The sequence below is a fragment of the Fukomys damarensis genome, unplaced genomic scaffold, assembly GCF_012274545.1.
Source record: "Fukomys damarensis isolate Sample0158 unplaced genomic scaffold, DMR_v1.0_HiC HiC_scaffold_14, whole genome shotgun sequence".
Lineage (NCBI taxonomy): Eukaryota > Metazoa > Chordata > Mammalia > Rodentia > Bathyergidae > Fukomys > Fukomys damarensis.
The window spans coordinates 77984042-77994941 of NW_022900926.1; the positions used below are offsets into that span (position 1 = coordinate 77984042).

Genomic DNA, 10900 nt, shown 5'->3' on the forward strand with positions numbered 1-10900 from the left:
GCAAGAAGCCATTTTACAAAATAATGTCATAGGAGGCAAAAACAAAGAGTACGTAACCATCTTGCTTTTTCTACATCTTTTGAATTTAGAAATTCATTTAGAACCCTCATTTATGCTATGTATCTACAGAAATGATTCCATATTTATTAAGTCCCTTAGACTAAGGGAATACAGAAAATAAACGATTCAAAATAATTGAAAGGGCAACAAAACATACTTCAAAAAGCTAGGGACTCTTCCTGACATAGTTGCACTTTTCCAGTTCAGTGGCTTTTCTTCTGAAGACCATAGGCTTTGTCCTACCACTCTGGTCTTCTTTCTTTCTCTCTTTTTTTTTAATTCCTTTGAGCAATTATTGCTCTTCTACTTGACCTCTGTTGCATAACCCAAAGCATCCACATAGCTTCTTTTTGTAGATAAAATTAATTGTTCAAAGGGGATTTGGTAAATTTTCTTTCATTGCTAGTAGGTCATAGTAAAATGTCCCAGGCCTCAACATTTACAATGACAATAAAAGGTTCAGTACTTTGGTCTTTGCAAAACGTACGTTAATTTTAGTATCTAAGTATTTATTAAAAATTGTAACAGTGAACAAGTAAAGTTGGAGAATGGGGGAAGTGTTCAAATTTTCTCTGCACCCTTTGTAGCAGGATGTGATATGGATTATGATCTGTACCATTTATTAATAGGAGTGGGTTATTTTAAGGTTACTAGTTAAAGGAAAGGAGAGGGGGAAATAAACCTGCTCCTTCCTAAGGACTTACACGAACTGTATAATTTGCTGACGTTTTAGTCCAGACTTGGTGTCAACTTAGTAAGAATGGGATCATTTCTGTAGATAAATAGCATAAATGAGAATTTTAAATCTAAATTCAAAAGATGTAGAAAAACAAAATGGTCACTTACTCTTTGTTTTTGCCTCCTATGACATTATTTTGTAAAACTGCTTCTTGCAGGGCTGTGAGAGGAAGTACATTTTTAAACTTACTACACACTGTCTCTATCAGTGAGTTAGTATAATTCCATTAATGCATTGAAATGAATAAAAAAGAATATTTGATTTAAAACATTATAACTATATCAGAAGAGTGAGAAAGTAAACAATCTAATATTTAATTAAAATTTATTCCATTTATAAACTATACTCAACAGGAGAGGGGAGGAGGGGGTGAAGGGAGGGCAGGGACAAGGGGAAAAAAATGAGAACCAAGACCTGTCATGTAAAGGTACAAGATCCCAGTAATGAATGTAACTGTACCTAAAATATATACCTAAAATATACCAATAAACTCAATAAAAATAAATAAATAAACTATACTCAACAGCTATTTCTGAAAATGTTTTTATTGAATCGCTTGCCATATTCCTGTTGATTAGTTTGGCAAAAGCAAGAAAGTTTATTTATTCATGCTCAGAATCACCTCTTTCCAAAGCCAGCACATAATGACTAATCACTGAAAATGATACTTTTTCATACAGCTTTATTTCACGTTTGAAAATAACCAACATCATACATATTAACACTACTTATGGTTGTAAGAGTCAAAGCCAGATGTGAGAACACAGGATCGGTTCATTTGTGGGCCTGTCCCTTAAATAAATGAAAATCTTTATCCTGTTTTCTTGCTTTATTTTTTATTCCAGATGGAGCCCATTTTATGAATTTTATAAGATTGAATGACTTTTACCACTTTGTGTTATCAATCAGTATTGAAAAGATCAAATAAACCATAAGGATCCTACATACCAAAACAGTATTCATTTTACAAAGTCTTTGCAAAACATTCCACATATCTGATATATCCAATTAGTGGTACTTTTGGTTTTACCAAATAATGTATAATAAAATTACTTTTGCCTGAATTTATAAATAAAATTTAAAAAGTAACGGAGTCAAAGGAATGTCACGACAAAATAGGTAGATAATCAATGTTAAATACATAATTCTGTAAAACTTCAATGTTTTATTAGTGAATTACTTTATTTTAAAGTACTGATTAAATTAAATACTATGTGAAAGACATGAAGAGCCATAAACTCAGTTTCTGTTGCTCTCTAGTTAGCATCTTTTTAAATGTCTAGGGCAGTAATTCAAAAATATCTTTTTCTGATGAATTTGTTATACAAAACCCTGGTAACTAAATGTTCTTAGATGTAATGTTTAAAATGTTTTCTTTCTTTCTTTCTTTCTTTCTTTCTTTCTTTCTTTCTTTCTTTCTTTCTTTCTTTCTTTCTTTCTTTCTTTCTTTCTTTCTTTCTTTCTTTCTTTCTTTTCTTTCTTTCTTTGTCTATATTAAGATAATTCTTAAATTCAAGTTTTTATAAGCATGTAAATAGCCATAATCCCTTATCTGAAATTGTTTTGGGATATGGGTTGTCAAATTCAGAAATGTTGGTATTTTTGTATTGTAATACATGCATGCAAGTATTCCTTAACGTCCAGTACAGTATTAAGGTCAGAGATTGATATCAACATGTATGCAGCATAATAGTAAGTGGAGTTAGCATTTATAACTATACTTACACAAGTTTGGTTGGAATTTGCCACCAAAGAATTTTAAGCAATATTCATACTTTTTTTCTTGGGTGCTCCTAATTATATAGGTGATAGTGAAACTAGGTTAAATATTGTTTTTTTTTTCTTTTCTAAGATATTTCCATGATGTCAATAATGCCAACTTGTTTGCATTATATTGCTTTTCTCAGTTTTCATTTAAATAAAATTATTCTAGGTAAAATAGTTTTACCAGTTTTGTTAAGTATTCATCTTGCTAACCCTGTTCCACTCTAATTTTACCCAGCTTATCAGTTGAGTTTAAATTTTGGGCACAATTTTCTGTATTTTATTGTCTCAAAATGACATTTTGCTTTCTTTCCTCATTCAAACATGTCCCCTGGGCCCACAGTTTAGTTCAGTGGTGCCACTGCCTGCCTTGCAAGCTCATGGTCCCAAGTTCGATCCCCAGTACAAAAAAATTATATATTTATTTCTAACTATCTATCTTCATGTTACTTCATCTTTCTGCTCTCATTTATGACATACACAAAAATAATCACTGATATGTGTATGTTAGTAATGGCTTATATATTGCTATATTATTTATGTAGTATATATGCTACGTAGTATAGTATAGTTATATTTATCATATTTGAAATAAAGGCTTCTAGTGTAGTCGTGAGGGAATGTGTATTTTCTTTCACTTATTCATTGGATAAACAAGTGTTTACAGGCTCATTATTTACCTCAAAATTGCATCAAATATATCATATTTTATTAGATAATGCAAATATTTCACATAATTAAGATAAATGGATCATAATCTTCTCAGAATCATTGTGATTACACCATAAGAACACACAAGAAGCCACTCTGAGCATCAATTCCTTCAAATATTGATCTTCACATTGATTTGACTCTTTGTCTTTCATAACAAACTCCCTGGTTGTGGTATCCAGTTGGGGGGGTATAGATTCCATATGGAGTAAACATCCTACTCTTTCTACCTAATTAAATTAAGATTTTTTTCACTCATACATTTTCATGAAAAAAATCTCAACATCCCAGTTCAATTGATTTCTACACCATCACTCCATGTTTATTTTTTTAACTGCTGTATGCATAGTGTCTTATCCACTCATTTGCACAATTCTTAGGCATTGGGCATAATTTACATAATAATTATAATTTCCATTTCCTTTTTCTCCTAAATACATAGCTGAACAACATTTTTCAATTTCCCTTGATGGGTGGAAGTAATTTATGATCTTCCTGCATCTCAAACATACTGCCAGTCCTCTTCTCTGTGATTTTCCCCAACCTGAAAGTTAAATATAAAGGAATAGGATGCAACGTGAATTAGGAGATAGTTACTCAAACAGTGAGAACTCTGATGTCATAATAAGTATGAAGGAACAATAGACAGCCGAGAAATACACATATGCCCAAAATAAATCATTACATCGAAAACTTCTTGGTGGTTGCTTATTAGTTAAAAAGAAGGAGCTATTTGATTGCGAATTAAATCTATTGAATATAAAATCATTTGAAGTGTTTAATTTTTAATTCTTTTTTTTTTTTTTTGAGATAGGATCTCTCTGAATTGCTAAGTTGCCCAGCACTCCGATTTGTGAGCTTCCTGACTGCCTTCCGTAGTGACGGTATTACAGGCATACTCTGTCACTCTCAGCTACTACATTTAAAAAAACAAGGTATTCGAATAGTTTCTCTGGTGTGAATAAGCTATAATAGTACATAAGATCCTAATGATATAATGGACAGTGCGAAATAGGAAGAAAAGGGCTAAAGGTGTAGGGAAAGTGGGAAGGGTAGGGGAAAGCTAATAAAGGAAAAGAAAAAATATGAGAAAATGAAAAAATGGAAATGAATTGTTTGTAAAGGGGTAGGGAGGAGGGGTGAAAGGAGGGCAAGGATAAGGGGAAAAAATGAGAACCAAGACTTGTCATGTAAAGGTACAAGATCCCAATAATGAATGTAACTGTACTGTATACCTAAAATGTAACAATAAACTCAATGAGGAAAAAAATTGAAAAACAAGGTATTAAAACCCCTACCCCCAAAAATCTTTACCTCAGATAGTTTGAGAGAACTATACTATCTTTACAAAAATCATTTTTACCGAAAAGGGAACATCCCATTTGAACTCATCAAAAGCACTTTCTTTGCTTTCTATATTCTAAAATACATTATCTAAATAGGAAAGGGAGGAGGGGGTTAAGGGAGGGAAAAGGTAAGGGGAAAAAATTAGAACCAAGACCTGTCATGTAAAGGTACAAGACCCCAATGATGAATGCAACTGTACCGCATATCTAAAATGTACCAATAAACTCAAGGAGAAAAAATAATACATTACCTTATGAACTGACTTTAGGATGCTCAGCATTATTAATTCACTTCCATTATTTTCTGATATTTTGATGAACATATTTCCTGATATTCTGCAATCATATTCTAGAGCCAAAAAATAGGAAGCATAAAATATTGTAGTAATGAAAGCATTGTCACTTAATATTGTTTCACAATTGCACCTTTTCTTATATACAAATATTATTTATCTTAGAAAATTTTATCCTTCTCATACAATAATAAAACAATGGAAAATGAAATGATGTAGAAAGTGAGAGAAAGAAATAAAGAAAAACCATGCCACCACTTTCCAAAGATGTAACATTTTCTTTCAGGATTCCCAATGTATAATCTGGGGACAAATTTTCTTTAAAAAATATTACAGGGTGACCTTGATTCATGTTTTTAATTTGTTTTATGATTTTGGAAGGCAGCTATTCTAACCACTATAGCACCAATGCTGTTTTATGATCTGGGGTGTAGATGGCTGTGTTTGTGTTTGTGTGGGGAAGGTGGCTGTGGTTGTGTTTGTCACTGGAAGTGCAAAATACTATTTCAGCAAAAGCTTTCATTTGTGAATCGAATTGTTAGCAAATGGAAGCATTTGTGAACTGAGGCTTTACTTTTCCTGCAAAATTATTGAGATGTAGAAATACCATTGCTCTCTTTTATATTTAAAAAAATGAACGTATACATGAAATGTGCTATATTCTAATTTCTAGATTATTTATAAGTCAACAGTTCCATGGGAATTGAATATTTAAGCAGATTCAGTCTTCTTCTCATTGGCCAAGTATTAAGTCTCACTCAGTAAGTTGCTGAGTCAAGTGACAAATGTGGAATGAGAATTACGTTAGCCAAAAGAGGCACCATACTTTTTGAATGCTGTGCAGTGATGATACTTTATGTTATGTATTTCACTCATATTATAGAAAGGGAACAGAAAGAATCTAGGAAAAGTAGGAGGAAGGAAAGAGAAAAAAGAAGAAAGATCGTTAAAAAAAAAAAAGAGGAACAGAAACCATAATAGCACTGTCCAATAGAAGGGCACAAGTACACTTTTTATGATAAAGTATAGGAATAGAGAAAATGTCATGACACTATGACCTTATTTAGTTCAAAAACATATACTTTCTTTTGAAAACATGCAAGTGATCTACTCTAGTAAATACTAAATTTTCTTGTAAACATACAATACACAATTAATTCTAAGAGATTTGTTTAACTTACTACTTGGTGATCTTGTTTGATTATGAAAGGGAAACATGAAAGTTTTCATAATTTTTAGGACATCTATCTTTACTCTCATAAAGTATTTTAAATATTCTAAATCTGTTACAATTATACTTATAAAAGTTTAGTTATGGGGAAAAGAAAAAAAATTATTAGCTTGGTTATTTTTGTGTTTAAATGAGCAGTTTGATTGGATAAGTTTGGATGAAGATTAATATTCTGATGACACATTACCTACACATCTCCATCAATTTCAATAAAAGTAATATAAATTGTTAATAAAATTTTGCTAAATCATGAAACATTCATTAGAAAATGAGTAAGGGGGTATATTTTCAGATATATCTCACTGTTTCTAAAGTAAACTGTAAATACATAGGAAAAATGATATAAATAAAATCAATGCATTTAAAAATTGTTCCTAAGAGTTCGCTTTGGCAGCACATATACTAAAAACTGCTCCTGAAAATGATAGCATAGAGCCCATAAATCCTTTGGATAATATTGACACAATGACAATATTAGATCATCAAATTCATAATTTGATGTGATTTTGGTATATTTGTATCTTCTTATAAAACATTCCATTAGACTTTACAGATTTCAATGTATAATACATTCAATTCTTTAGTCAATTATATTTCTAAGTATCTTATTCTCTTTTTTATTTTGTAAATTGGATTATTTTTAACTTTCATTTAAATAGTTTAATGTATAAAAATCAAACTAACGTTTGTACATTGATTTATTTGTTTTCATTATAAGCTTTGAGATCATGTCATTTTCAAAAAATGATTCAGCATTTTTGTCACTTGCCTAGTTTTTTAACTAGTTTTTACAATACTAAGTTGAATACTCATGGTGAAAATGGGGATTAGTAATTAAAATAGTATGGTATTGATATAACAAATGTAGTCCAATGGAATAGAATAGAGTACCCAGAATTAAATATTCTTGATTTTCATCATAGGAGTAAAGAGGAAAAAAAAAATTTTACTCAATAAATAGTTTTGGGACAACTGGATGTCCACTTGAAAAATAATGAAATTGAACCCATATATTTCACAATAAACAAAACTCAAGATGTATTAAAATCTTAAAGGTAAAACTTGAAATACTAAGACTCATTCAAGAAATCATAAAGACAAAAATTCTCAACATTTGAATCTGAGAAATGATTTATGGACATCATACCAAAAGCACAGGTAAATAAAATTTAAATAGAAAAGTTAGAGTATATTAAATAAAAGAGATCTTACAGCAAAGGGAACATCAACAAAATTAAAAGGAAATATATGGAAAAGGAAAATATTTGCAACTTATGTTGCTTGTAATATGTTAATAGTCAAAATGTACGAACTTTTATGACTAGATAGCTAAATAAATAATTAACTAAAAGGTAAATATTGGCAAAGCTGTAGAAAATTTGAAACGCGTGACACTGTTGGTGGGAATACAAAATGACAAAGCTGCTATGGAAACCAGTATGGAGGATAAGAACAGAAATATCATGATGCAGCAACCTCAGTTCTGGGTATGTACCCAAAGATATTGAATCCGAGATCATGAACAGATGTCTGTATTACCATATTCTCTGCAGTGTTATGCACAAAAGCCAAGAAATTAAATCAACCTAAACATTCAGGGACAGAAGCATTGATAATGAAAGTGCATATTCATCAAATGTTTTAAAGAAAGGAGGAAGTCTTGCTATTTGTGAAAACATGGATGAACCTAAATGGCATTATGCTAAGCAAGTCAGTTACAGATGGATTAAATACAACATGGTTCAACTTATGTGAAGACTCTATATCAGGCAAACTAATAGAAGTAGAGAGTAGAATGGTAATTTCCCAGGCATAAGAGAAAAAGAAAATGAGGAGGTAAAAATAGTAGAAAATATTACTTATACAACACATGTAAGATCTATTCTCCTGAAGTCTACTCAGAAGAATAGTGCCCACAGTTTTCAATACTCTATTTTGTTATCAGCGTGGATGTTATGTGCTCTAACATAGATGCACACACACATACATGTAAGTAATAACAATAATAAAGGGGGTAGGAATAAGTATTAATGGCATAGATTGTGGAGATGGGTTCATGAGCTTATATCTAAATGATTTGTACAGGTTTTTGTATATCCATAATACTTTTATACCATAGTTAAAAGAAAATAAAAATTCTGATATTGATATAGCTGTGAAATACTCACAAAATTTAAGGAAAGTGAATTTTAATATTGTTAATTATGTTCGCAATTAGTAAGGAGGCCATATTTAATATTTAATATTTTTCAGCTTTCTTAAAGAGAGGGAAAACATGAAATGCAGAATTAGAGCTTAGTTATTATATGACTATTTTGAAATTGAACCTGACAAAATTTCTTGGATGTATCGACCTTATTGGAAAAGTTAAAAAAGAAAACACAAAGAAAAGTGTATTAGAAAGATGTAATATAAGCTAGTGAGAATATTTTGCCTAGACACACACACAGGAGAAAATAGAAAAAGTCTTATCTAGCAAACTGAAAGTTTGAAGTGTGCAGAACAATTCAGTGAAGACAGCAACCAAATCCCTTTAAAAGGATTTAAATAAACTAAAAGACAGAGGGGCACTTTGCGGTTTTGCCTCAAATCGCGTCAGGCAATATGCAGAGAATTGATAAGCAAATGAGTAAAAATAGTGAAATCTTGTGCATGCATTTAAATAATTATTCACATACTAGCCAAAGAGATTCTGTACATGAAATGCCTAGTGTGCTTTTAAACAAATATCCAAGTTAATTTCCAGTTGAGAAGTGCTGAATGATCCACTGATAACCTAAATAGGAGAAAAACATTAATCATGAGATAGTTGGATTTTAATGATAGGGGATTTCCCTCCAGCAAAGTAAAAATATGCATTTTAGGATTAACATGAATTAAGTTTTTATGAAGTAGAGAAATTCTTGATCCCAACTCTCATTGTGTATGGTATATAACACAGAATTCAAAATCAAATATAAGAGCTTTTTTGTGTCATGGCTAAAATATTAATTGCAAAATGATTTAATTATCATTATTTTCCTGACTTATCGTACAATTCTGCTGTGAATATTTAAAGGATTTATTTGAGGCTTCTTTAAAAGCGAGTTGCTAGCCAGGCCTGGTGACATAAATCTCATCCTAGCATTTGGGATGCTGAAGATGTAGATCATGAGGTGGAGCGCTACACAGTGAGCTCAAGACCAACCTAGACTTTTTAGTGAGACCTTGTCTCATAAATAAATAAATAGTTGTTAAAATGAGCTCAAAATATGTCTTTGAATGAAATTCACCCACACAAGTATCATAATGTATAGCACGGGAAGGGTAACTATGTGTGATATCTTAAAACAATGGACTATTTTCTTTTTTTATCAATAACAACAAAAAATGACCCAAACTCTGGATGTACTCTATTACATGAATGGATGTGACAAATTCTTGCTTGAACTAAAGAACTTAAAGCTAAAAAAGTCTATCATTGTGTGCTTCTAAAAGCAGGAGCAGTTGGTATGTACACTGCAAATTTAGTTAAAGATATGTGCAATCCTTAATTGCAATATGTCTACTTAGTAAGAGTCACAAAAGATTAGTATATTCTGGGTGACATGTATGCTAGCAAATTGAAGGGGAAAGACCCAACCTAGATATAAGTGGCACCAACCAATAGACTTGTCACTTGGACAGAATGAAGAGGGAAAGACTTTTACATGCCTCTAATGGTCCACAGTGGCCATTGGAGCTTTTCTGTTTATGACCCTGTAAGCTTCCCTGATAATTCCCTTATATAATTATAGATAAATGTTAGATGGATTCTGTTCCTCTAGAGAACCATAATGCAATGCGGCTTACACAAATAAATTAATATTTGAAGTTTTACCTAGAACTTCACTTAATATTTGTGATTATACTTAGTGTAAAGTGAAAAATGATGAAGTCAACCAATTCAAGTAATCAATAAATCCCTAAATATAAAATTATTGAACAGGTATTTTTGCAGTTATTAAATTTGACATTCCCTGTCATATTGGTTAGCAACCTTAAAATTCACATTGAAACATAGAAAAACACAAGTAAATAAATGTTTATATATATGGGACATATACATTTTTTGCACAGAGAATAAGAAATAAGATAGCTTATAGATGATATACATAAAGTTCTTTTTCTTCCCAGAAAATCTAGAAGCATTGGTGTATAAAAGGTAAAGAGAACTCTAGGTAGTTTCTCAATTAAAGGTGTGTCAGAAAGTCAAGAAGCCAGCTAGAAAGGGATGCATTGGGGGATCTGGGAAATGTTAATCATTAAAATAATGATAGCTTGCTATTTTTTCTCATATTTAATTTTTGGCCAGGAGGCAGGCAGAATTTCTGGCAATAGTTGCTAACAGTGACAGAAACCAGTGACTGAACTATTAGTGCTGAAGAGGAGGGGTGCTACTTTCCTACTCCAGTCCTTATGCTTTCAAGGGAGGCAGCAGAACCACTGAGCTGAATCCCCAGCCCTCCACTCTATTTCTTATCCATTTAATTATTTTAAAAAATTTGGCGGACAGGTTATCACTTGTTTTTCAGAGTAGCCACCAATTCGCTATGTAGCCCAAGCTGGCCTCAAACTTGCAGCAATCCTCCTGCCTCAGCCTCAGTGGTCATTAAATATATATATATATATATATATATACACACATACACATCATTTTTTCTTTTCCTTTTTTTTTTTGTACTGGGGATTGAACTCAGGGCCTTCACAATGAGTTATGTCCCTGCCCCCCACTTTT

At 31.5% G+C, this 10900-nt stretch overlaps 1 long non-coding RNA gene across 1 annotated transcript in view; it reads right to left on the minus strand.

Annotated features, from left to right (window-relative positions):
• Positions 1 to 3140: 3140 nt before the first annotated feature.
• Positions 3141 to 10900, minus strand: part of LOC117285996 — a 66054-nt gene continuing 58294 nt past the window's right edge. The window contains exons 2-3 of the long non-coding RNA XR_004517106.1: positions 4872 to 4969; positions 3141 to 3818 (exon numbers count right to left, since the gene is read on the minus strand). This is a non-coding gene — a long non-coding RNA (uncharacterized LOC117285996). The remainder of the gene's footprint in view (positions 3819 to 4871; positions 4970 to 10900) is intronic.